The following is a 27,068-nucleotide window of genomic DNA, read 5'->3' on the forward strand; positions in this document are numbered from 1 at the left end:
TTGAAGATGTGTGCAGGGAAGGTGAAATATTGGAAGGCAGTGTATTGTCCTTAGTATAAACAGGAATTTAGACAGGAGTTATAGGCCGATCAGCTAAACTCCTGTTTCTGCAGAAATTCTGGAAAAAATAAACTACTTGCAAGCGCTTCGAAGATGACAAGGAAATGAATAACAAACAGCCTGTGCAGATTTGTCAGAAAAAATATTGTCTAACCAAGACAACTTCTGCGACAGCGTAACAGGTGTGGACAGAGAAGGAGCGGTAGGTGTTGCATATCTTGAATTTAGGGAGGTTTTTGACACCGCCTCACTTGACTTCTGTATTTATAAGCAAGCGAAGGAAATACAGTTTAAATGAGCGTAGGTGTAGAACTGGTTGAGGATTCCCATTTAGGGCGTACTTTTCAATATCAAAATGGAAGGAGGTATAAAGTGAGGTTTGGCAGGGGTCTGCCCTGACCCTGGGTCATAGCAGTGTTTGCTTTAATGAGCTGAATCACAAAGTAGGAAATATATTTACTGAGCTTTCAGACCACAGAAAACAGTTGCTGAGTACATTCAATGATAGGAGCACAATTCAAAATAATCTGACAGGCGGGGCTGATGGCTTGGCAAAAAACCAGAATTAAATTCTGTGGGGACACCTACAAGATCTTATGGAAAGTTTGTGATGTGCACAAAAACTGTAACGTGTTCGCTACCAGTAGTTTCTTAGCCAACTGCCCTGCTGAGCTTGTCAAGCCTTCTGTCAGCCTTCTGCTTTGAGAACAGAAATTATTTTAAAGTGTATAAAACTACAAATGAATAGTAATAATGTGATTTGGTGAAAAAGAAGGAATAATTGCCAAAAGCATAAATAAGAAAATTTATTTGCGTAAGTTTGCCTTGTAAAGAACTCAAGTCTAGAGACTTTGCAGTGTTTTGCTAACGCTGTCCTCTGTGCAGACGTGCCTTCAGCAAAAGCAAAACGGAGTTTCAGAAGTCGTTGCTAACTAGTAACTGTGTTGTGGTACCCCGGCCTGGACGCTGTGCACACGCGAGGCTAACTGCGTCAAGCAGAAACAGCAACAAAGTTGTGTCAGAAACACAGTCGGTGTTTTTTTCCCTCTTATTTCAATAGCTCTTTAAAAATATAATTTCTAAAGTAAACGTGACGTATGTGTAATGTAAATGTAATACTTGTGTAAACTCGGTTTTTCACTTCTGACTGGGGCAAAGCTCTTATTCAGGTTAATCAAGGCTTGACTTGTAACAGAAGCACTCTCAACAGCTCTAATACCTGTTCAGTTGGTCCTCCTTGTTCCCCGTTCTAACAGGGGCACGAGTGTGTGGTTTCACCTGCACTGTAAAAGGAAGTAAAAAAGCTTGTTCGTTAGTGATGTCCGTTGTTGCACATTCACGTTATTTTCTGACCTTCAGCTCTTCCTCAGAGGTTCCCCCCCACCCCCGTAGAGCTCTGAGGTCAGTCGGGAGGATCTGATGCCGTTCAAACAACAAAGCCCTGCAAAATCTTCCTGCCGAACACTGGCTCCAGGCTTACCTCCAGGCAAAGTCGTCTTGTAGGTTCCGGAGCAGAATGGCATTTGATGAGAGAGTAGAGTGAAGCTGCCAAGATAACCACCAAAACATGTCCTGTCTTCAGCAGTGTCTGGGATGGACCCACGAGAGGCAGGACGCCAGCAGGGAGGAGCTGTTACTCTTTCTTGGTGTGCGTCACGTCTTAGGTGTACTTCTAGCAAAGTTTTTTGGTGTGTGTAGCTTTCCCTTGTGCGTGGAAAATAGCAAATGCTCTCAGAGGTATTCTACAACTGCATTTTCTCTTCTGACTAAATCCCCAAGGCGATGAAATTCAGGTTGTCCAAATGCCCCGACCTTTGCCACCGGTGCGGTGGAGAGATTTTTGTTGGAAGTGGAAATGTACATTTATTGCTCCGCTCTGTCCTTTTTGGCGCTGTACATTCCCCATCACAGTAACACATTCCGATTTGCTAATAACAGGATTCCTTGAAAATTGTGTGAGCTTTGTGCTTTATTGGATCCTCAAGTAAGGAAATCATCTACCGGTGATCTTTTTCGGTCTACCTGTGCTCATCTAGTCTGGTTTTGTTTGTTCATCTGAAAGTATAGCCTAGCATCTTCCATGAATCCCTCGAGATCCTTAAATCTTTCTGTTGCATGAAGCAATTCAGTTAGACGGAGGCAGTCAATGACGCTTCCTTACTTACTAATTTGTTACCGGCAAAATTCCATCTCTCTTTTTTATTATGTTTGTGGTACTATGGACTTTCCCTTTTTTCCTCTTCACTGCCCCCCAAAAGCTCGCTTCAGCAATATGAAGCGAACCATGCTCCGAGTGCTATTAAGTAGTATTCCTTATTACAAAAAAGAACAGGGCTTCTTTTAATGAATGCTTTAATGCTGCCAGTTCATGCCACTGTCCAGGGAGCCCCTTCCCTTTTGTTCGTAATGAGGAACACCTCATTTGCACTGTCCCTAGATTTTTGGAAGGACAGGAAAAAAAACTTCAATTTATTACATCTTAAATGAACTTCTCCCAAAGCAAAACCGAAGAGGGTAGTAAACTGGTGCCTCTGCACTATATAGTTTGATTTTTATTGAGCTGTATAGTGATGTTCTGCCTCACCTAAGAAGGGTGAGCATGGGCTATAATTACCTCTTGTGAACCCCATTTTCTGATAACCTCACTGGCCTCTACCTCTTCAGGATGTTGAATCTGTCAGTTATGGTGTTTTATTTGTTCTTACTGATGGAGCTGTATATGGTTGGAAGCAATGAAGCTCATTTCGATATCTCATTTACTTGAAAAAGTGGGGCATGCTCCCTGAATTTGAAACAGAAAAAACCATTCCGGTTGTTCTGTGAATTTTATTCTACTGTACTTGAGAAAGTCTGTCTGTTAATTCTCTTTCCTTATGTTCATCCTAACCTCCTTTTGCTCCATCTGTACTATCAGTTCCCTCCTTTGGCAGATATTCTTGCATACTGTAAGAGTTAACTAAAAAGAAAACAGGTTTTAATTGATGAAATCCCAGTTTTAGAAAAAAGGGCTTTAAGGTCAAAGTCTTTCTTTGTAAAGTGAATAGAGACAGGCAATAATAGCTGTGTTCTTGGTACGAGATTAAATTCACTGTCTCTTGTGCAAGATGAATTGACATAATGGTGTTATTCCTTGCTTTTCTGACTTAAGAAAAAATGTACTAATCCTTAAGGTTTTAATATTATTTAAGTTCTCCTTTACAGGAATGTTTTGGATAAACATAAGTGTCTTTGGTGTGATAAATTTAAAATAAAATTTGAGGTGTAAGAAGAAGGTTTTCTGAAGGGTTGTGTTGTTTTGTTTTTAGTTTTTTTTTTTCTTTTGACCTTGGCTTACAAATACTTCCTTGCATTCAGAAACGTGGAGCCGCCTAAAACGTATTCTTCAGCTGGATAGTAGCAATCTAGACCTTTCTGTCTAACTCATGGCAAAAAGCAGAAATCAGTAATAAATGGTCTGGTGTCTTCCTGGGTTTGCTGTGTGAGGGTGTTTTCTCTGTAGTTCAAAGGTTATAGAAATTACAGTTGACAAATTCCAGCTACAAGACTTCTAGTATTTTGCATAAAGCCTGAAAACCTTTTTATTTATTTCCTTTTCTGCAAGACTCAAATAAGAGGCTTTTACACACCAAGTCAAGGTTTTTTTAGACTTAAACTTCAGAATATTTTCAATATCTGCAACATTATCTTTTGAATAATAATTACCTCTTATATTAAATTATAAGACAGCAGGATTCAGGATTAGATCTCTGCATATTATTCTAGTGAAGGAAATTATGACAGGGGTCATTTTTTAGAATTATGTAGGAGGGTAAAAGGTCCCAGGCAGCATTAGAAGGGAAGGCGTTTATAATTAAATTGTAATTTAGGCTTATGATTTATAGTTTTCTCAATGAAAAATTTGGTGCTGTAGAGAGATCCTAGGAGGAACTTTAGTGAGATACAACTTAATGAAATAATAAAAAGAAAAATTATTCTGGAATAGACTGTATTATAGTGGAACCCGTTAGCACACTACAGTGTAGCTAATGTTCTGTCAGTGTTTCCCTTATAAACTGTGTTTTCCAGGGCTTTATATCCAGGCAGTAAAATTTTGTTTTAGGCTGAAACATGGCATGTAAGGTTTCAGATCAAGAGAATTTTTGCTATATATATATATATTATTAAATCATTTAGCTCATTAAAACTTATGGAAGTATTCTAAAACACGTGTTGTCAGTTCGAGACAAAGACCGCGGCTTCTCTTTTTATTGTTATTATTCACAGGTTGCAGGAAAACTGTAAGCCTTGTTCATCTTCGTAATTTGTGAACTCATTAAAGTATGTATGGTAGAAATCTACTCTGAAATAGCACCCACTTATATAGAAACAGTTCATTTCTATCTAATGTGCAGAGTGGTTTTGAGTTTCTTACGATTATTCTGTAGAGCAGACAGACACTGGAATTAGAGGAGCACTTTTATAGTTATTTTTATTAATTAATATAGGCTAAACTCCTCCCTACCACGATGAACAACTATTCTACTGGCAGGAAAACATTAATAGAGAAAGGTTAAATGACTTGCCAAAGGCAATTGAGGTAGTCAGTGACTGATCTGACAACAGAAGCCATCTCTGGCAGTAAAACTCTGAAGTAGTTTATACACATGGTTAACAGCTCATAGGTGCTTTAAAGCGAGTTTTCAGTTTAGGAAGAATTAATTTTAATTAAAAATTACTTTAAGAAAGGGATGTATGTTCAGACATTGCCTTTAAACACGGCTTGCTTGTGCAAATTCCGCAGCTGTTCCTACAGATTGCTTATTCACTGGCCTGAGTTATAAAAAAAACCCCCAAACTCCTCGAATTTTTGCAATTACTTGAATTTTGTATAGTCATAGAAAGTCAATATGCAAGTTGAGTGTGCGGGTTTTAAAATCACCACCTGGATTTTACTACACTCAGATTAAGGCACTGCATCAAGCCTTCTGATACTTAATTTTTTTTTTGTAGTAACTTTGAATGCAAATAAGAACCTGATTAACATAAATGTGCTTAAGCACCCTCTGAAATACTTAAAGCTATTGAAATTGTGTCTAAGAAAAACATGATGTTTTCCACACCACAGAAAGATAGGAAGGAGTATACAACTTAAAAATACATTGTGTGGAACTTAAATACATGGAGACTTAGACCAACATCACTATACAAAAGGATAAGAGGAATTAATAAAGGTAACCCTCTTCCACTGGAAAGGAAAATAACAATAAATAAAAAGAAGAAATAATATATTTGCATCTTTTCCATGTTATCCAGCTGAAATAATTCAACTTCAGCCATGTTCGACTAGCATGGCTCAAGCTGCAGATGCAAATTTGTAAACTGAAGTTATAATCATTAAACATCTGAGGTTACGTGGCAAACGTTGCCTTGGAAGTTGGAGAGAGATACTGAATTAGTGAAATTCTCTTGCCTTCCCTCAAACAGGCAACTCACTACACGTATCAGATCTCACTACACGTATCAGAACAGACTGTGCAATGGAAAAGGTGTGTTAAGTTTGTTAGTTTGGTGGAAACAAAAAAGCTGAGGAGGGTGAATAGAAGGCAGTGCTGGAGGTAGGAAGCAACTACTTTTCTAAAGATTGGTACTATTTGTATTTTAAACATTAACTTAAGAATTATCCAAATATCTGTTTGTTTAGCACAGCGCAGATTCTTCCCGAAATATTCAAATTTAATGAGAAAATAATAAGCTTTTTAAAGACTGTGTGTTTACATAATGAGTATTTATGAATGTTAACAAATAATACGTATCTTGGAAAAAAGGTATCTTCTTAATAGCACAAATTATTCTCTGGCTTCTGTGTAAATAACAGACAGTTTAGAACTTATCTAAATAGAGGAGTTACGTCATGGGCCCTAGCATTTTCAGAGGAACTATTCATAGTTTATTGTGTCAAATTAAAGAAAAACGAGGTTAGCTTTTTCTTTTCCTTTTGCTAAGCTAACCTGAAAAAGAAAAGGTAAAGACTGATACCTGAAAGAGGAGATATTTCACCTTAAACAAAGAAGAAAACAACAAGGGATATTTACAGAAAAAGATTTTTTTCCTGGTAATTTTCTGAACCTTGCTTGCAGTAACTGTTGATTATGGAAACACTTGTCTGAAATCTAGGCTTTCTTCTCTGTAACTCCTTTCCCTCTCCTTGATCCAGCAGAGAAATCACAAGTGCCTGTGTTTGACTTATCCTTTTGTTTGGCAAGACGCTGTGATCGTATACCTCATTTAGCATCTTAACATCGTTCTTGGATGAAGAAGCAGCAGCCTTTGTTTAGAAAGAAAGTCTCTTTGATAATTAGAAGTAGTGAGGGATGTAACAAAACCCCAAGAAAATGTGTTACAAAGTGTGAATGCATCTTTTATTTGAGCAGAGTGCCATTGCCCACGTGGTAAAATCCCCAGGCGAGGCTGTGACTGGCGGGCCACCAAGCTTTGCCCCACCTCCCCTCACTGAGAGTGTGGTGTGGTGGTGGGCCGTGGCCCCGTGGCAGGCCATGGGTCTGTGGCGGGCTCTGGCCCCCGTGGCAGGCTGTGGGTCTGTGATGGTCCGTGGCCCCTGTGGCAGGCTCTGGCCCCCATGACAGGCCATGGGCCTGTGGCAGGCTGTGGGTCTGTGATGGGCCATGGCCCCCATGACAGGCCATGGGCCTGTGGCAGGCTGTGGGTCTGTGATGGGCCATGGCCCCCATGACAGGCCATGGGCCTGTGGCAGGCTGTGGGTCTGTGACAGGCTCTGGCCCCCATGGCAGGCCATGGGTCTGTGATAGGCCACGGACCATCAGTGTCCTGCCCTGAGCGCCTCAGCCAGAAACTGATGCTGTTTGTGATTGTTTTGGCTCCCTTCACTTGCACCAGCAAATGAGGCCGTTTTGGTGCCAGCTTTACTGTCCCTGTTTTCCAGCGCCACCCAGCCATGACATTACTTAAAGGTGCGTGTGTGGGTCTCTGCGCCCTTGGGCCTGGGCCCGTCCCCGGTGCAGAGCCCCGGGAGGAAGGCTGGGCAGGCTGGGGGGGACACGGGCTGCAGGGGGGCAGTCGCGGGGTGGCGGGAGACAGACGGCTCCTGGGGGCTTTGGGGGTGGCTGCGTTAGGGCACGTACCCCAGCCTGCCCCTGCCCGCCTCAGGGACAACTCGATTAATATCGGAGTCAAAAGCATTTGCATCCAGTCTGTTCACAGAGAAAGTCATAGGGGTGATTCAGTTTTATAAAAAAGGAGTTTACTGCTGCAGAGGGCTCCTGCTACGTGACTGGTGGAAGTTGAAATTAATATAGTTCACAGGAAAAGGAGTGTGGACTCCAGGAGTAAAGCAGATAAATGCCTCTTTAAAAAAATAGGATTTTTTCTGCCTCTGCAAGAAAGTGCTGACGTGGTGCTGGTCAAGTCACTTAACGGTCACGCAGGCCCTGCTAACTGCGCCCACTCGCGCTCTGGGTGCTCAGCTTTGATGAGTGGCGTTCGGTTTGCAGAAGTGGTGAAAAAATCACAGCCACAATGGGAACCAGTGAAAACCATTCCATTCCAGGAATGTATTAAATGCTATGAAATGCCGTGTACTGTAAAAAAAAAAATAAATTAAAAAATCAAAAATAAGGTGTCTTAAAGTGGATGCCCACAATTAATAGACACATTTGACCTTAATCTGTCTTCCTGGACAAGTTTAATTATGGCAATTTCTTAACTTCAGCTTGAGCTTTTGCTTTAGAAATGTTAGTGTTCTTTTAATGTGTGTGGGGTTTTTTTTGTATTTAATATTACTGTGTTTTCTAAGGAAAAGCAAAAATCTCCATCTGCAAAAATTTACTGGAGTGGAATAACCCAAGACTTTGGAGATGCTTAAGATTAATTTATTTTTCTAAATAAATTATTGTTTCTGAGATGAGCTCAAATTTGGGGTGAGAAGGAAGAAATTAAAAATACTGTTTCAAGGGCTAAATTTAAAGGGAATCTTCTTCAGAATGGTATTGTTCCCTTTGTGATCACAGCCTGTCCTGTCAGGAATCTTTCAGTGTAAAATATCAGGTATGATCTGATGATTGAAAACTGATGATGTACGTGTTGGTTTACGCTAACTTGGGTCCTAGCATTTTTTAAGCCTTTATTGTCTTTTATACCTTAAACGAAGATGTAAAGGTTGTAATATCTCTGTGTAATTTGAGATATAAATATTTGAAAATAGAAAATGTGCTAAAACAGTCATATGTATGTATTAGTATTAATCTTAATATGTATTATTATTCGTACTAGTAAGTTAGAAAAAAAAGAAACTTCATTAGTTACTTTCCTTGGTCAAACTCTACCTGCCTTATGTATCTAACTTACTGCTCTTGGTGCCTAGTTTGATGGCAGCAGGTTTCTTTTCTGTGCCTCAGTCATGCCAGTAGCATTGTGAAGGAGTTTTATTCTGCCCCTGAAGAGCTCCAGACACTGTAAACTGCAAAATTGTACAGAACTAATGACTGATAGGAAGAAAGGCTTTAGGTCAACTGTGGTTGTCTTAGTTGATGCTAGGAAGAAATGCTTGATGTACTGTTGCTGTCCTCCTTTGAAAACAAAAGGCAGGTGCTAGATTTCCAGAGGAGTTAACATTAAGAAGTCCACTTGTGGTATAAAAATGCATTTCTGATTTTGGGGAAGTTTGGGGGGCAAGGTTTGTGAGGAGGTGTTCTCTCTCTTATATTACATATGCAATTTTACTATGCTTTACTCTTTTTCTGTTTATAAGAAATAGGCTGAAAATGTGAAATTTTAGACACAAGCAGCAATTTTACATCTGTTTTTCATAAATTTTATATCTTTTGCTCACATGAAATAATTTCAAGTTTGCTATTAAAAAGTGAAAGAAACCCCCAGCGCCTTAGCTTGAAAGCAGGCATGAGACCTGTTGATGGTGTAGAAAAACTCCTTGGTTGTATATATATAAAAAAAATCTGTTTTCTTCTTTCTTTCTATAGGGCTAGTTTTGTGAGCAGGATTCTAACAGAGCAGGAGAACTCGTTGCTTGAGTGCACTTACTTTAGTTCCACATCTTATCCAACTCTAGGAACTTGAACTTGTCATTATCAGACACAGAAGGTCAATGCATTAGCCATGGTACTAGCTCTTTCATGTGGCCTTTCTGAAGAGGAAAAAACCAGCTTTTAATCTTAGCTTTTATAAAATACTGTGTGTACTGGGATACATCCTAACTTGTCATTTTCTCGTCTGTTTTAGTGCTGGGGGATAGCTGGAGATGCTTTTTGATGCCACACAGATACACATGTCTGCAAAAGGCCTAATCTGAAGTGAATCTTCTATAAATAATAAACAACAAATAGGTTCCTTTTAGTTATATTAGCCCCAAAATAGGTCATGTACATTTGTTTTAAATGCAAACTTAACAATAAAGTAAATTCCCTAGGTGGAGAATTTGATGTGTTTGTGCAAATTTTCTGGACACAGTACTAAAAAAGCCAACACCTATATTTTACCATTTAAAATATTTATACATTGTCTCTTAAAGTCCTGGGTTTGAAATACTGTTTATAATAAACACCCTACTAGAGAACTAATAGTCACAGCATAAACACTTGCCGTTGGTTACTTTAAAATGAAGTAATCTTTATTAACTTTTTTTGTAGAGAAACTTGTTTTCCATTGTTGCCAGAAAAGTTGTCACTTTTCTCAGTTTCCTGCCTCCAAATAATCGTATTTTTCAATATCTGTGATATTTTGTGGCGTCATCTTATTTAAGTCAAAACAAACTGGCGTTGTTATCCACCTGGCTAGACATATGTGCAAGATGCACCTCTAGCTCAGAATTGCTTTCTAGTAGATCATACCTCGTTCTCAGACTTAAGCTGTTCACTGTGCAAATGTATTAACAGTAAAACAGTAGCCTAGACTAAACTGGTATGTTTGGTATGTCAGTACTACATAAAAGGAGGAATTCACTAAAAAGGCGGAGAAATGGGATGTGCATTTAGATTCTCTTATTTACGTATTTTCTGTCAGATTGCAGCCTTACACCTCAGGGGAGCAGGCTTTTTTGGCTCATGGTCCCCGGGGTCTTGTGGTTCCATGGGTGGCTTCTCAGGAAAGGCAATTAAGGAAAGCAAGCCTTGTGTCGGTAGGCTTTCACTCTCCAGGCTGTGTGCCTCCGCTGGAAATATTAATATGGTTTTCAAATAAAAACAGAGGCTGAAAAGACTGCCTAGGCATTCCTTTTAATGCTTCCCCTGAATATAAGAACTAATATGTTAAATTCTGTGGGTAACTACAATATAAAGGAAGGCATATGTGAGAAATAGGTAATTTATTGTGGTTGTTTGGAATTAAAATGGCTATGACACCTATTGTAATTTTCATACTATTTCTGCCTACTATAATGGTGTTTGGATTTTAATTGGAGTCTTTAAGTGCTACTATAATACAAATAATACATATAGGATGTCTCAAAGTAGTGTTAGACAAAGGTAAAACGCTAAAAATTCTAGTGCCATATTTTCCAGCTTGTGTTCTTCTGTGGAGCTAGCTAGAATCTTAAGTTCTGTGTGTCACCTATTGTAATATACATAATTTCTTCGTCCCTATTCATTTTCATCCCTGAGATGCATTGTAAAAGTGTAAATCCATCACTAGATAATTTTCAGTTCCATTATTTACAAAAATGAATAGTTAAGCAAGTCATTGTTATTAGTGGGATGCTATTGTTGTTTCACAGAGATAGGGCCTGCCAAGGTCTTGAATGATGTACACTTGAATGTTCTTTCAAGATACTTGTACCTGTTTCATTTGGGAGGAGTTTCACTCATGTAAAATCAAACAGAAACAATTTTAGTAGCCTCTGAAAAGAGAAGAAGGGAAAATGGATATTAATGAACTGTTTAATATTCTGCTATGGGAGAGATGCAGTGATTTTGCTGTTGACACTTTTGCATGGAATTAAAGAGATCTGGTGGTTGTTTTACTCGTCTGTCTTTGTTCCTGAAAGACTTTTCAGTGTCATCAGATTTGGTTTTGTAACCTAAGAGATATTTTACAGACGTGCAGACAAGAAAAAAACCCGCTTCTTTCTCATGAAATTCATTGGTATTCAGAACATTGTCCCTTGATGAATTAGAAATTTTGGCTAAAGCTTTAATGAGATTTTTATTTCCTGAACTTATGCTGGAAAATGTGTAGGCTCCAAGATTCACAATTCTGAATAAGGTTTTTTCTCAAGAATATTTCTGGCTCATTGTTTATTACTCAATATTTTATTGATTTGTGAGTTGAGAAGTTCACGAGGAAGGTGGAACAGTTTAGAGCTATAGATCTTTTCTGCGTGGTCTGCACTGACATGCTTGCTTGCTACATTCAGGTAAGCATTCGCAATTCAAGGTTATGCAGACAACACTGTGGCAAAAATAATATCAGTAGCTGCAAAATTCTTGTTGTAGATGCACCGCTATATCTGATGTCTGCTGGCTTATTAATTCCTATTTGCTAACACCAAATCCTGTTTGCACCTGCCCACATGCGAACACCTGCAGCGAAGCAGTGTCGGCGGGAGAAGGGCAAGGCAGGCATAAACAGCCCCGGGTCGCACACTTTGCGAATTGTTGATATCGTGGCGTTCTTTGGGTGTACTCATTTTGCAAAGCCTAATAGCATTGGTAGGAGAGCCTTTACCTCTTTGTTGTAGGAGAACCTGTGGAGTCTTTAACAGAGGAATCCATAGAAATAGTTGTCTCCTTTCTTCTCACTCTTATCTGTTTTAATTATGCAGTATTAGTCAGTACATGTAAGTTCCCTTTAAGTTTTCAGCTAATGACACTGTAATGTCAGCGGCTTGTATCCGAGCCTGGTATTTTCAAGAAACTGTGCTGTGAATGTAGACAAGCAGATTTACATACTTGCTGCATAAATGGAACTAGATAACCATTTGTATTTATTTCATGTTTAGTAAAATCTTTCATCACATGGCTGGTTGTTTCATTGCACGTGGACAAGTAATTTGGGAAGTTTTCCACAAGCTGTCGTTGAACAGTCTCAGATTTTATAACCTTTCCTGTGTTCCCATACTACGCTGCTCACAAAAATTCTCATAACTCAAAAACCTTTGATTCACATGACTTACCACATTTTGATAACTTACATGTGTTCCGGCATGTTAAAAATAATAGGAATACTCAAGCTATCATTGTAGCTTGTCCTTTAATTTGCTTAAAGTCAAAGTTTTACAGGGTCACAGTGCTTACAGAAATATTTTGGTGTTGACGGAAAAGAAGGGTGTATCAGTATATGAGCTTAGCAGTTACTGAGAATTTTTGAAAGAACAATTCTGTAGAAGTAAGACATTTTTTTGCTGTAGAGCCAGCAAATGGATAATGAACTCGGGTCAGTGTTATGTAGCTTTGTATTTAACTATGAGTGTTAACAGTATGGGGAATGATCTAGTAGTTTTCCCCTAAGAAATTATCTAATCTTTAATCTAAGAAATTATTTCTGAAGATATTTTCCACATCATTACAGTGATATGGCTGTCGATGTGGAGAAAAGTTCTTGATCGATATTCATTTTAATATGCATTAATGAGTGGAAAATGGAATAGGGGTTCATGCTCTTGAAGGTATCCTCTCTTCAGTTACACGGCCAGAGGGGGGCAGTGCTTGGGGCACTGGTGGTGGCAGCGGGTACTGTGGGGTGTGGTGCTAAGCCGTGCTGAAGTCAGGTGTTCCCACGTTTATCCTCCATCACATTCTGTTGTTTTTCTAATCCAGGTGTGTCTTGATCAAATATCACTGTCCTAGATTTTCTGTTTCTCTCTTGATTCATGCCCTTGCTTCCTGGATCCTCTACCTAGCTCCGATGCGACCACCCCTTGACTCTCCGGTGTCACCTTCCATATTTCAGGTTTTTTCCTGTCTCCTTTTCCCTCTACCGCTTTTGGGGGTTAGATTCTCACTTATGCTGCATGTCCGTAATCTATTTAGACTCCTCTTTGTCCCGTTGGACTTTGGTTTGTTTGTATTTTCAGACTCCTCCTGTTGTGTGCAGCTCCCTGCTCCATTTTTGTGTTGGTGCCTGACCGGTGGAAACAAGTGGCCGCTTTCTCCTTCCATATTTTTCTGTCCTTCAGTTTAGGAAACATCAGAGAATAAAAACAATGTTTTTTACAGCTAAGGTCAGAGGAGTGGGGAAAGTCTAGGCATCTAGCCCAGCGCAGAGAGCTCCTCACTCTGGCGCAGTGTGCTGTTATGGCAGCTGTAAATGATGTCACTTTTCACCGTTAGAAATAATCTCAGATATTAATTGAGATTGTAACCTAATATAGTGCAGTGTTTGGAGATGACAAGATACGTTTGGGCTGTTTAAAACTGCAGCACCTCTTTTAGACCATCTTATCTCGCAAACCCTGCAATCTGTTCTCAACTTTTTAAAAAGGAAATATAATGTATTTGATTACTGCTAGGAGCTTCTTTTCCTCTGTAAAGTCTTTTCCAGAGACAAGAAATTTAATGACTGGATGTTTCAATTCTTATTAATATCTGTATATTTAAATTTTTGAGCTCAGAAATCTGAGGAATCTGTAAAAACTGTCCACGTACCCCTATTCTGTCTATTTGACAAGGGCAATTTTAAGATGTGACAGATGTTTGAAAGGTAAAACACATTTTTGGTGATTAGTTTTGCCCTGATTGGCAGATTTTAAAAATAAAATTAAAATATTGTTTTGACACACAAAAGGAAGAGAGTCATAAAATCCATATTTAGTGCCTCTTCCATGTGGTTTATAATGATTGACTCTTGGGCCTTATCTCTGAAAATATTAACTGGTGCTTTCGTCAAAGGTGTTCTTCCATCTGCAGCTTTTGTTACAATCTGGTTCACGATTTTCAGTCTCTGTATCCATGGATTAAGGAGTAGAAAGAAGGGGGTCTGTCTGCTTGGTAGCTTTCCATTGCTTTTTCCATGCAGAAACATAGATTACAGAAGTAACTTGGGCTGATTTGGCTTTTATATGGGGGCAGGAACACAAGGCGTTCGGAGACCAGCACTCCGTAAGGCCATGCCCGCAGCGTCTTTTGGGCATAAACTCAAAACTGGGGTGAGCACAAACCCACCTCGTGCTCACAGACCAGTCTGAGGTGAGTTTGGCTTTGGCCATATGAAAGCGGGGGAAACCTGAGTCTGCAAGGCTGAAGTCAGCCTTCTGGCAAGCGGGGGACCAGGCTGTGCAGAGGGGCCCAGGAGGTGACGGGAGGTTAACACCGCGTGCGTACGATACTAGTGCTGTCCAAATGTTCTGGTATTGTACGTGTGCGAGGTGCCAGTATTAGCACGATCCCAGTGTTACACTGGCGTGGAACATAACTAGTACTGTTGCAGCCTCTCTTGTAATACCTCTACTTTTAGATTAGAAAGGAAGACCATAGGGCATTTTTTGTTGTTGTTGTTAGTCAATCAGACATGAAAAAAATCTGTGTTCACATCCAACTTCTGCTAAATTTGTGTTTTTCATTTATTTGTGCTAGCTACTTTCTGGATTTATCCTGAACGAGAAGTGGAATTACTGAATTAACGCCCAGGAAGCGAGTATCCTGTGTTACATACCGCAGCCCAGACGTCCTTCATATATGGTGAGAAAACCTTTTCCTTTGTGTTTCCAAGCTGCGTTCCACATGCAAGTATTTAGTATTATTTAAATGAGTTTTATGTGAAAGTCGTCCATTTTTCAGCTTTGTCTAATGCAGTCTGGAGGTGTACGAACTGCAGCCACAGTGTGAGTTTAAGCCTTTAGCACGTAGGCTAGTGAATGATGTATTTTCAGAACATAGCTCTACGTTTGAGCATTTGAAGACCATACCAACACTAATAACTTGAGCAACAATGGTAGTCTTGTTTCCGGGGCAGTTGCAGCAGTAAGTGATCTAGTGATCTGCCTGTGTTAATGGCCACAGAATATGTAGGAGATCTGTCTGGGTATGCATTTTTTGCAGGCAGAAGCTTTGTTCCAGACTCTTACACTCTCCTGGGAGAGTAATTTTTGAAAATATGATATAAATGCAAATCTCTGTTTAAAAATATTGAAACAACTGTGTGCATTAGCTGGGTGCTTGCTATGGTATATTGTTTCCGGAGAAAGTTTGCTGATGATGTAGACAGTGTAATTTCTTTTTTTTTATTCAGATACAATCTGCAATATTTGTATATGAGAAGATAAAAATTTCTTATTCTTCGTTATCTAGTACTAAGTGTGCTTTGCTTCTCTGTCATCAGTGCTATGGTGGTCTGCCTGCGCAGTTGAATTTTGGCCAAAATAACTTGGAGTTGGGGGCGGGAAAGAAGGCTTCTCTTCACTTTGTGCTATTAGTATAGACAGGTTTGTAGGATCACTGCAGCAAGTTTTAAATGATGGATGAAATGAAACATTCCTGTCTGACACAGAAAGCGAGTACAGCCATTGCCGTCTATGAAATCACAGCTGTGAGAGGCTATTTGTTCTAATACTATTTCGGACATGCTAACTTTTAATTTTTTAAAAAACTTTTATGCTGTTATGTGAGAGACATCGGTCTTTCACGGAAACAAAAATTTGTTTGAAAAATCTTTTAAGTTGCAGCATCAATAAATATCTGAAGGAAGTTTTCTAGGTTTTGCACATTTTTGTCTGACCTAAGCAGCATGACATTACAGTATGACATATGGATACGATGGGGGTGGTGAGAACGCTTTGAACTTTCCTGAAGTGAAAATTTTAAAAGCTGAATCACAGGGTTCAAGATCAGGAGTCCAGTGAAGCAGTTGGAGAGACATAGTGGTTTTAGGAGCTGGTGCGGAGGTAAGAGTGATACCCGGCGGGGACTCAGGAGTTCATGTTTCGTGCGGTGCGTCATGTATTCGCATGGCTGATACAGGGCAGGAACTCTTGGGCACTGGTAGAGACAGAACCATCTTTTTCAGTTTTCCTTCTTAGTCACCCAGACTTTTTTCCTGCACTTAATAACATATGGCTCCTGTGGGGAAAAACGAGATTATTTCAGTCAAAGCAGACATACAAGTATGCGAAGGAACATTGTCCTGGTCAGTTAAACATTTGTATTTCCTAGGATCTGAGTTTGATCTGCCTCTGTCATTCTGAAAATGTGGGTTTGAAGTTTTATTTAAGGAATGTGTGCATGACACAAATGTAAATATATAGAATTATGTGTATCTAGTGTAAGAACACAGTGTAAGAAATATGTCTAGATAAGAGGGCATTGTGGCTAATAAAAGTACTTAGTATATTCAGAAAAGCTTGGAGTTACTTAGCTTGAAGAAATGTTTTCTCCTGACTTCCTAGAGACAAAAAAGCAAATGTTGCCTAGGCTTTTTCTTCTGAAAACGTTAGCTGCTTCTTTTTAAAATATACATTACCCTTACCTCCCAGCTACATCTCCTTACACTTCGTTATAGGCTTATGGTTACAGTAGAAACTAGATATTAATTAACTATTTTAAATCTAAATTTTAAAAATTCCAATAAAATTATTTAAAACCATGAGAAATTATGATCTTGTGGTGTCAGTTAGTTTCAGGGTCTTTTCTCTAGTGGCCTTACTGCCCTGCTGCTAAGTCTGTTCTCATCTCTCCTATTCAATATTTCAGATAATTGTGAAAGTGCATGAAAAACCTGCTATGTTCCTCTCTTTCACAAACCTTACCTATGGCAGAAAATCTAAGCAATTGGCTCTGATAGGATATCCATGTCGTACACATATCAAATGCAGTTGTTTTCTTAAAGGAGGAAACAAAACCAAACCTCATGATGAATAACGTTTCGTCGGATGAAAACACCCCCCACCCCCCATCTTGAAAATCTCAACGATGCAAAGAGGTTTCTGTATCATTTATGATTCATAAGTGGATCAGTGTTATTAAAATCCACAGGAGCCCTTTGTTCATTTAGTCAGTCAAAGAGCTGCCCATCAGTCACTGCTCTGTGCACGAGCATCATTCTGCAGGTTTTGACTGTTTTTTCAATAACTCCTTGGTGCAAAAAAAAATCAACTAATTATGCCACTAAAGTACAAAGACTATTAATTCCAGAAGATTTTTGCATCTTATTTTTATAGTCGCATGAAAAGTGATCTCTCAAGCCCAGGAAGCAAGTTACAGTACCCTTTCTCACAGAGTAATTGCAATGTATGTCTCCAAACCTCTCATCATATAATTTTGTTGTGTTTTTAAATTGGTAGTGGTCGGGTTTTTTTTATGTTAATATTTTATGTTAATATTTTTACATTGTGCTATCAGGTTTCTTAGAAAGGAGAAAATAGTGTCTGAAGAAATAGAAAGCACTTTCATAAATCTTGCTTCATTATTTATCTTAAATGTGTTTTAGTATTTTCACGTTGTGCGTCTGTTCCCTAAAAACACACACTTCCCAAGAGCCTTGCTGTTCGGCTATGCTCATGCAAGCAACCGTTGAAGTGGTTAGAAAGAAAACACATTGTAAGAAGGGGACAGCATATAGATGGCTTTTAAAGCCAGCATCTAATTTGTTTGTTTTCATGACAGTCTGTACCACCCTTTCCTTAGTTTCTCAGCATTGTTTCCTTCATTCAGTATTGGGGATGTCAGAATTGCCTGACGGATCCATCTGGTCGGATTTCCCATCTCCTCTGCCCTGCTGTGAAAGCAGGAGTGAAAAACTCCTGTTCTGTGTCTGTGAGGAACAAAAAACCCAAATTCACTGATGGTGGATTGTACTTTCATGTTACCAGTGCTTTTTATGCCCCCCTCCCTCCAGGTGTCCCAAACCAGGATCCCAGTCTGCCCTTCTGGGATTTCGTTCTGCTCTGTCGCACGCAGCCGGACTCGCCGCGGCAGTCCCCGCGCGTGCGAGCCCGTGCTCTGGCCGTTCAGGTCTGCCACTGGGCTGAGGCTCAGGGTCAGAAGCCTTTGTAGGTGCTGTAGAACAGCCCGCTGCGGTAAGGTAGCCTGCGGTCGCTGTGTCAGCGGGGTGTTCAGAGAGCTGGCCGCCGGCCCCCTGCTACGTGGCGAATACCGCTGCAGGGGCGGCTGGTGTGACTGTTCACCAGGAACCAGCTTTTGCAAGGCGAAGTCACTGCACATTTGGCTGTGGTCACCCAGGTCACGCGTACCTGCCGTCTGGCGGCGGCATAGCCGACAGCCTGGCAGCGGATCCTTGGTGAGGGCTCCTTTGAGGTGTCTGCTCAGCTCGGAGCGAGTGGTCACCGGGAAGTGGCCACCGCACGTAGCTTAGTAACGGGGAGCAAGAACTGGCCTGCTCAGTGCTTCCGGCATCTTCAGTCTCTGCAGCTCTTCCCCTTCTTCCTCTGTTGCAGTGGTTACAACTCTTCCACTCTTAGAATGCTTTTCTCCTCGGACCTGCCTTTTCCCGCACTCCTTTGGTCATTGCTGGAAAAGAGCTCTTGTGCCCCGACTGCCTGTAGATAGCCCGTTGCACGATGGCCACGACGGGCGGCTGTCGGCCTCTGCAGTCACCTTTCGGCTTCTCTGTAAAGCTGGCGCTGTTTATGCAGTCAGGAAACACCAGAGCGTCGGATGGAGGTGGTGTTTGTCCTCCTCTTGTTCTCTTTTCTTCGGTCAAATTCTGAATTTCTCTGTATCTTGGTCTTATGCTTTGTTTTAAAATGTTCTGAAAACTGTAGGGGGCAATTACTCTTTTTTTAAAGTTGTTAAAACTTTTCAAGTATTTGTTAGTGTACTAAAGCATGGTTTGCTCTTGTGAGGAAACTGTTCTTCATTCCAGATTATAACTGGTTTTGGCCTTGAAAGTTGAAAACGAAGGTGTTACCTTTATGTTGATTTAGTGTAGGTAACATTTTTTAATGTGCTATTACAAATATTAATTAGACTTTGCTTTACTGGAAATTGATGATTTTGGAATGCATATGCTGTGGAAAAAAGAAATAAGGGGTAAAATAATAGCTGCATGGCAATTATGAAGTAGAATGTGCTAAAATAAGAAGCAATAGCATGACTAAAACAGATAATCAGCCTTTTTTTTTACTAAAATTGTTTGACACAAACAAAGCTTCTGCTAGGTTCCTGCAAAGCATTTAATACTGAATCCTGAACTGAATCCTGAATCAAATTTGGGTGTGGATACTTGTGTGACTTAAATTTCTAGCATGAAAAAAGTACTGCTTATAAAGGAAAAGGTTTTATTCTCTGGGATAGCCAGTAGATTGCTTGATCTTACTGTCATTTGGCTGAGCTTCTTAGGAGGTGCTTCAGAGCTGCTTATGGCAAAACCCAAATCCTTACATTTGTTTTCAATGAAACAGAAGAATAAAAGTAGTCTGCTACTTCATTTCTGCTTTATTTGAAATTGGCAAAATTTTGGAAATTAAAAAAATTTGCTAGTGAAATCATCTAGACTTACAAATTGAAGAACTGGAGTGTTGGAAAGTCAGGAAGTGTGTTCTAAGTCAAAGGTGGAAATGCTGTCTGGAAATTGCCTCCTGAGCAGAAGGAAAGAACCTGCAGGTGCGGGCTGTCAACATACTTGCAAAAGAAACCCTTTCCGAAAGACCCTGCCTGCACACGCACCCCTGCCAAAGAGAGAATGGGAAACTTCTCAGCACAGATGCGTTACAAATTGTAGTAATCAAGTGGAGCTAAATCACCAGTAGTCTCATAACTGAGAAGAGAAGAACTAGCAGAGTGATAGGATGGGCTTAGGGACAGCTCAGGCTGGTTCAACACCTTTCCAGTACCAAAAGGGTTAATGTGCTTTACCTTAGGTGGACGTGTCCATGCTGCATAGAGCTGTATGCGCTCCTACGGACCGATTTTCTTTGATAAAAGAAGGAATACTGCGGCAACATGGAGGAAAGAATTAAAGAGAGGAAACAATGGAAAAAGGAATAAAATGATCTTTTTTCAAAGACTGACTGTCCCAGAAACATTCAGTTTCTTCCTTTAATACTGAAAAAATATTATTAGTAAAAAGTGCTGCAAACCTATCCTTTCTTGAGTCCCGTAGAGCAACTGGTAGAATGACACCCTGGAAAGTATTTATTTCAAAAGTAGAAGATTATCTGTAAGAAGGGTAATGCAAATGAAAGGGGTTTTGTGTGCTGAGAATGAATTTATCAGGCTGGGTGGAAGTTACCTGTTCCTCAAAGATCAGCCTTTTTTTATACTTCCTGTGTGTAACTCTTCTGTAAAAACATACACGCACTGCTGAAACTGGGCCGAAGGCCTGATGCTGAGAGATGCTGTTAGAGTGAAAGTTGGGGACATTAAATAGGAAGAACTGGATGACTTTGAAGAAGTCATGAAAAAAAGGTGAAACCTAATAGATTCTACTAAGACTAGCTTTTGTGGTTAGCTGAAAGTATAGCGTGTGCTGGCTGCTGACAATACGACCGTGCCACCAACATGAGGCATTAGTGAAAAAGCCAAGTGCAACCCTAGGACATGTGAAGGAAAAAGAAATTCCCGAGAGGTTACCAAAATACTAGTGCCGTTGTAATAGCAGCTTGCAAGAGCTCATATATTTACAGAGGGAAAATGTAGCGATGTGAGATCAGGACCATCTTTTCGTTGGGGAATAGCGCACCGGGGTTCTCTGCATCGAATCGTTACTCAGGGCTGTAACAATTAGCGTTGAGTCAAGACTTTGTTTTTCGTTAACAAGGCAAGTAGGGTAGGTCATTTCTCCTAATGATGCTCTCTGAGTGTGTTCGATATAAATGATTTGGTAATCTGACAAATAGGAAGCGTAATGTGAAGTGTAAGATTACTTTTTTTTTCCTCATGAAACGTGCTAGAGATACTATGATGCAGGTGGCAGGTGGAAGAAGAAAACAGTTCTTGAACTCTTTGCTAAATTGATATATTAATCGGAATGACTTTTCCAAAAAAAGAGTCCCATTTTGCTTGGACTCTATCTTTCCTATTTTCCTTTTTCAGAAATAGAAGATTAGGAGGTGTCTGCGCCAATGTGATAAAATGTTCCCGCGAAATTGTGCTGTATTTTCGCCTTGAGTTGCTGGCGAAATGAAGTTGTTTGCTTTCAGCGCTGCTTTGTTTTTGACCCCTTTTTGTGAATTCTCTGAGGAAAGAAACATATTCCCATCTTTTATAGTAATCAAATTTATCTGGCATCTCTCAGCCTCTTGCATTACTTATGCTACAGTTGGCCAGCCTTGGGAAGGCTTTAGCGGGTTTATTTATTTATTGTTCTAAAGTGAGGGTTTTTGACTTGAAGTCCCCGTATGATCCTAGGGGATTTTAAGAGAAAAACTGAAAGTGCTTTCTGCCATGCCATTGTTTTGATATATTTTCTGTGAAACTATTAAAAAAAACCCCACATCACCCAAAACCTAAACAAAACCCCCATGTGTCTGCACTCCTGGAGAAGCGTTCAGCTGTGGAGAGAAGAGCGAGCTTCAATATCTTAGTTGGAAAGGTCCTCACTTTGGTGTGAAGAAGGTCAGTGAGGCTGATGTCACTGCATTTAATTCAGTGAGAATTTTAGTTTCATAATTGTCCGTACGTGCTAATGAAATTTCTTAGACATGCCTAATAGCTTTTAATGTCTCCATGTTTCGTAAATTGTGTCACAACCTGTAAATACGGGCTATCCGGGGCTGTTGCTGTGAGAGTAGCAACACCCTTACATCTTACTGAAGGGAGGGGATATGGCAATTACATTTGGCGGAACCAGGCAGCTTTTGTGGTTCATGTATTCAGTATTTTGCTCTAAAGCCTTGTGAAAAATAGGACTTGTACGTTCATGAAACATATATGAAAATTCAGCATAAACAAAACTGGCCCTCGTCCTGTTGGTTGATGGCATTTGTGGGAAGCAAACTGCATTTTTTAAGAATGCTCTACAGTGAGGCATAGATGGTAAATATATAAATATATACTATTAGATGCATGATCAGCAAGCCGTCTTTTTTCTCTCCCTGTCTCAGTCAAACCGCACTTGATGCAAACCAGCCTGGAACAAATGACTTAAGAAAATTTCAGACTTCTTACAGGCTCAGAGTTTACAACTGGCTAGTATTTTGTTAACGCATTTTGCTTTTTGAAATGTCTTTGAAAACAAGGACACAAATACCTTTCTAGCTGCGTTTATTTTCAGTAAGCGAAGTGAGTTTGAGCCTCAAGATTTGAATGTCTAAAACAGAAGCACTGAAGGTGCCCTGCAGCATACAGCAGAGATTAAATGAAATCAAAGCACTAATATAGAGATGGGGAGTTTTCTGTTAGAAGGTAAGACATTGGTTTTACAGCGGTGCACTTGCAGCTTGAGTCTGCTCAAAACAGCCAGTGGGGAAACAGGCAGAAGGGAATTGACAGTGTGACAGCGGGAAGAGCTGTGCACGCTGCAGAAACTGGGCTTTCTTGGCTGCTGCTTGCCATAGAGGTTCCACAGAGGGTGCGAGATATGCTAGTTAGATATTGTAATTAGTCCAGAAGAGTGCAGCTTGTTCAGTAATTTAATGATGTTGTAAATATTATTTATAGAAATATAAACAAAGCATGCATCCCATTTCAAATATTTTGTGTCTTTTCCAAGGGACTTTCCTAAGGTACTGCTTTTGCACACTATACAATAAACAGGGCATTTTCAGTCATGGCAGCTTTGATCTTAATGTTCACTAGATTTAAAAACAAACACAGCTTCTATAAGAAGTCTCAAACGTTTAACTCATCTTGGGAATATTTTTGAAGATGTACCCCACAGTGTTGACTCTTACAGTCTTGGGCAAAAAAGGGAGCAACCTTTTTTATAAAACCCAAGGATCACTTAGGAAACATGTTGCAATAATAGCAAGTTGAAAAGGAAACTGAAGACATGAAACTAAAATTTAAGACCGACTGTCAATCAGAAAGTCAGCCTGAAGAATACCACTAGTGGTCTGAGAACAGGGCATCAATATTAGTCTTCCGCTTCAGCCCAGTGTAGTATCACCTTAAATTTTTTCGTGGTTTAAATTAGGTTCTCCAGGCTATTCTTTAAATTAGGTTTAGGCAGAAGGAAATTAGCAAAAGGCAAAGAAAAGCAAAGAAAGGTAGTGCTACATAAAAATAACATTTTTGTTGAATACACTTTGTCTGTCCTTCTCTGACAGCCCATTTCTTTTAGCGGAATGCCTATTGACCACATTCAACTTTGTCACAGCTTCTTTTGTAACTTCTGTTGCTGTTTGTTCATCGATTTATTTCTGTATTTGAAAAAATGAAATGCTGATTATAAGGGAAATAAAGCTGTATGGGAGTATCATCAATTATTTTGCTTTCAAATACGATTTATTTGACTAACAACCTTAAAAGCTTTGACTGATTTAATTTTATTTTATGCTCATGAAAGCCACAGAAGGCTGACCTAGCCATCTTCCTCATCTTCTGCTCTGTAAGTCCCAGATGGTATTCCTCCTCCAATTTGTTGATCCTATGAAATTTTTCGTAGAGGAGCAAACAGCGATAGTAAGAAAATGTTCGTATCACATTAGATGTACATACTGGTGTAGAGGAGTTCTTATTGCAGGAGAAAAATAAAATCCTTGTCACCTAAACTGCTAATTATGTTTGATAAATGTATGGTATATATTTAATGCAAAGAGAATTTAGGAAATAATACACCTTGTGTAATTACAGCGACCGAGCTACTTCCATCAATCTAATTTTTCTGATTCAGGTTCATTTGCATTGCATTATTTTTATTAAATGAGCTTTCAGTGGAAGCCCTGCTCTCTGTCAAGAAGAAGAGTCAAACACTGAAATATTTCAACATGCATAAATCCAGTTTGCACATCACGTGCATCAGGCATGGCTGCTCCGTCGCAAGAGGAGAGCGTACACATCCATAATGGACATGCAAGCATGCACGAACACGGCCACTTCACTTAGGTATTAAATGTAGCAGCTGAAAAAATGTGCCTGTATTTAGTAAATGTACGTAACTTCCCCTTATCCTTGGTTGTCTCTACGTGTACACGGGGTTGATTGGAACCACGACAGTCTTCTAATGCCATCCTCGGTGAGTGGAGGACTTTGGTAGAGTGGAGTAGGTTCTGAAACCCCCTTCCACTGGGAAGCTGGTTAGAGTTCCTAGAGTTCCTAGACAGCATGTTCTAAGGAAAACTGGGCTTCCTCTTGTAACACTAGTCTGGAATGGCCTTGGTTGTCCTTCCAATCCTGGTCATATACTCTTCTAATATTTTCCAAGTGGGAATCAAATCATGTTGTACCGGTTACCGTGTGTTCATAAAATAATTCGCCGATTCAACAGAGTAGGCTCTTGCCTCCCCCTTATAAAGTGAAATAAGTGTGTGATTGGCACAGGCGGGGAGGGAGAAGGAAGGGGCTCTTACAGGCGTGCATAAGTTTCTGTATCAGAAATGGAATTGTGTACATTTCTACCCATTAACGCAACTTGTCCAACCTCACCCACATGTTACCCTTCTGACAGTTTTACTCTAAACAAGAAGATCGGATCGTTCTGCTCCCCCTTCCCTTTTGACACAAAACTGCTGCCGCTGATCCAAAACAAGATACTTGTGATCTTAATTAGTGTCCCAGAAATGGAGCAACTGAGTAAAGATAACTATCGTATCTTTCTCTTGCCGTTCTTTTTCTGTCCTTTCCATCTCTGCACTGCGTTCGTGCTGTCACTGTTTTTCACCACGATGCAGTATTGGAAATCTTCTATCTGATGTTTAGTGAAAAATAGCCTCTCTTCCCTAATCCTCCTTTCCTCCCACCCTATTTCCAAGCTTCAAATTAAAAAAATAAAATAAAATTTGGAAACATATTTCTAGTGACGATACTGCTAACTGTTACAGGGTATGCAATCAGAATCGTTACTGAAGATGAATATAAATTTAGATTAGTGTATATTCAGTTTTATTTAATAATTTTCTATGGCTATGGTTAATTTTCCATTTGTTGCTCTAGAACAGACTTGCTCTTAAAAATAGAATGTTGATATTACATTAATAATTTAATGGATGAGAGCTGAAATAATTCAGATAGAGCAAACAATGTATTTTCAAATATGAATCCTTTTCTGTAGTATCCAGAATTGTTCTCTGCTGTCAGCGTGTGTGCGGGTGTTGAGCCACACTAGAGTGTCGTGCAGCGTCTCATCGGGTTTTTTCTTTGAAAGGAGGTATTTTCCAGGCACCTGCCTTTTGTATTTTACATAAGTGTGAATTTAGGATCGCTTCTAAATGTTTGCAATCATAATATTTGTAATATGTTAATCCATTAATTGCATTAGGAAGTGTTCTTTTATAAATAACCGCGATGTTTTTGTAAATGTCTGTAAGAGCCGCTGACATTCGCTGCTTGCTCTTGATAAGGCGTTTGTGAATAGCGGTGAGTGGGCACGGGGAGTTACTGGGGAAGGGAGAGCTTGTCTCATAGCGGTCGTCTCCTCACAGCCATTCTTTTATCTCTGGTATCTCCCTTCCAGAGTTCGTGAGCACGTAAACTTTGGAAACAGGAAAAAATGTGTCTTTTGTTGTAGCTGTAGTACACGCAGAGAGAAGGAATGCTGGAAGAGGGAAAGTAAAGACATGTTTTGGTTCTTGGAGACCTGCTTCCTGGTAACCGCTAAAACCACGCTCTGCATATGATTTGTTGTTCAACTTGTCTTCCCAAAGGCAGAAACTTCTAAGCTACAGATTCTTCAAAAACCACCTAGTTGTCTTTGTATCATAGCAAATCTGGTTGATAAGCCAGCTCCTCATAAAAGAACACGTAATAAAACAGCCACTGGTAGGAGAAGCAAAGACTGTACGGTGGTTCAGTTTGCCATCACAAAGTTTTGTTGCATAGTACAGGTGTTCAAGTGGGAGAGGGAAACCAGGGTGGAACAGGAGCCAAAAATCCAGAGAGCAAAAAGAACTTGGTAAGGAGGGAGAGCACAAAGCAGCAGTATTTGGGAAATGGGTGTCCAGAGAGCACAAAGCTGGAGGCCAGTGAAGAACCCAAAGCAACCCTTTGAAAGAGGGGAGGATGTCTGATTCCCTAATGTTTGTCTAGGTGCACAGGAAACTGTTTTGAATATTCCTGCATTTAAACAAAATTAAAAGAAATACTAATACCGTATGTCGCTGAAAGACCAACAGTAAGCTGTGGGCTTGGGCCCTCCTACAGTGGAACGCAGGTCTAAGATGAAAGGCAAAGAGGCTGGGTGTAGGGGAGGGCTGTGGGTCGTGGCAGTGTTGCTCTCCTTTCAACTACATCAGTTCATCTCTGTATCTGGAAATAACATTTTCTGAGGGTTGCACGTAGTTATATCTGCCATATCAGTGTAATAGGTTAACATCCTGCTTTACCCTGAATCAAAGAAACGTTGATCATATAGCAGTTTTGTGACTTTCCCTTGTCTCAGAATCAGTGGCACTTCTCTTGGTTACGTTGGGTGGAACTCTCCTAAAGCAGCAATCTTGGTACTGCAGGTTCTCCTGTACTGTTTCTGACAACAGACTCGGCAGTCCCGGGCACGAGCGTTAACGGCTGCTAAAGGATTGGACAGCATTGGAGAAATTGTTATGAAGCAGCTGTCATCTGTCCTTCGGAAACACGTAAGAAAATAAAGATAAAATTTGGAGTTTTGATTTGCCAGTTGACTTTTGTTGCTGTCCAAGCAACTCTATAAGTAAAATAAAGTAAATCTCGTTAACTGCAAGTTCTTACTACTCTCCCGATGAAACACTCTTCCCACACATGACCCTTTTGCAACGAAGTGCAACAGACAAAAGTAAAACAGTTTATTTTTTCAGAATAGTTCTACTCAGTTGCAGCTTAGTTCAAGTTTGGAGAGTTTCCTTGGAAAGGACGCTGACTGCAGCTTTGATTACCTCCACATAAGCGGAGGATATTCCACATAACTTCATTTAGTATAATGCTTAATGGTAATAGATAAAGGCTTTTTTTCCCTTAAAAAAACTGCAATTCATTAAGTCCAATTCATTGGCAAGAAGGCTGTGAACTGATTGTAAACTG

The 27,068-nt window shown here is 39.9% G+C and overlaps 1 protein-coding gene across 1 annotated transcript in view; it reads left to right on the forward strand.

Annotated features, from left to right (window-relative positions):
* The window catches only part of ZFHX3 (zinc finger homeobox 3), a 534,089-nt gene that overhangs the window by 82,179 nt on the left and 424,842 nt on the right, over nt 1–27,068 (forward strand). Inside the window, exon 2 of the mRNA XM_064459844.1 lies at nt 14,598–14,702. The gene's annotated coding sequence lies outside the window, so the exon portion shown is untranslated. The remainder of the gene's footprint in view (nt 1–14,597; nt 14,703–27,068) is intronic.

Source organism: Phalacrocorax carbo, chromosome 8, assembly GCF_963921805.1.
Source record: "Phalacrocorax carbo chromosome 8, bPhaCar2.1, whole genome shotgun sequence".
NCBI lineage: Eukaryota > Metazoa > Chordata > Aves > Suliformes > Phalacrocoracidae > Phalacrocorax > Phalacrocorax carbo.